We start from the raw sequence: 983 nt of genomic DNA, 5'->3' as shown, positions 1-983 counted from the left end.
ACTTTATGAACTCATTCTACTCTTCCTCCTGTGGCTGCTCGATTGGTCAACCACTAGTAATTATTACTTGAAATTCTTTCAAGAATCTCATATGCCTCATTGTATGACTTTGAAAGAAAAGTTTCATTAGCTAAAGCATCTACCACCATTCTTGTGTGATCGTTGAGACTATTGTAAAAGGTCTCCAATTGGATGCAGTAAGGAAAACCATGATGAGGCATTTTTGTAATAATTTGTTAGATTATTCTCATGCCTTATACAAGGACTCATCATCAAATTGCTGAAATGTGGTAATTTCATTTCTGAGTGAAATGTGGTAATTTCATTTCTGAGCTTAGCATTCTTACTTGGTGGAAAATACTTTATCAGAAAATGTTTCACCAATTCTTGCCATATAGATACGGAATCGGGCGGTAAGGAATTCAACCATGCTCATGCATGATCTCGCAACGAATATAGGAATAACTTCAATCTTAGGACATCTTCAGATACTCTGGGTAACTTGAAAGAATCACTTACTTCCATAAATAAGCGTAGGTGCAAATGCGAATCTTCAGCAGGCATCCCATTAAATTGTCCCATTATTTGCAACATCTGGAACATTACTTGGTTTAACTAGAACTGATAGGCCTCAATCTTAGGTCTTAAAATACTTGGATTGAGTTCATTGAATAAGGGCACAGCGTACTGCCGAATACCTCAATCTCTGCCATTAGCAACAAGGATCGTATTCCAAGTATTACAGGTTGAGTCTTCTCTTGGATTTTCATTTATCTCTTCGACTTGTCTTTGGTCTGATCATTCCCTTATTCTTTACCTAAAAGTACATTCAATTTTTGGATTAATTGGCAATATATCGATAACGCAGTCTATGTTCAAAAACCCTGAAAAATCACAAAATTAATAAAGTTAAAATTAGCAAGAAACAAAATTAAAAAAAACTACATCACAAAAAATTGAAAAAAGTATAGTCCCCAACAATG

General features: G+C 34.8%; 1 non-coding gene across 1 annotated transcript; it reads left to right on the top strand.

Moving 5' to 3' along the window:
* Positions 1 to 204: 204 nt before the first annotated feature.
* LOC128032199 (small nucleolar RNA R71) lies at positions 205 to 310 on the top strand. The gene has a single exon (XR_008188327.1). It is a non-coding gene; the product is annotated as a small nucleolar RNA R71 (small nucleolar RNA).
* The last annotated feature ends 673 nt before the right edge of the window (positions 311 to 983 follow it).

Source organism: Gossypium raimondii, chromosome 8, assembly GCF_025698545.1.
Source record: "Gossypium raimondii isolate GPD5lz chromosome 8, ASM2569854v1, whole genome shotgun sequence".
NCBI lineage: Eukaryota > Viridiplantae > Streptophyta > Magnoliopsida > Malvales > Malvaceae > Gossypium > Gossypium raimondii.
Note: the sequence above shows the minus strand (reverse complement) of the source record. Positions and strands in the feature narration are given on the sequence as shown.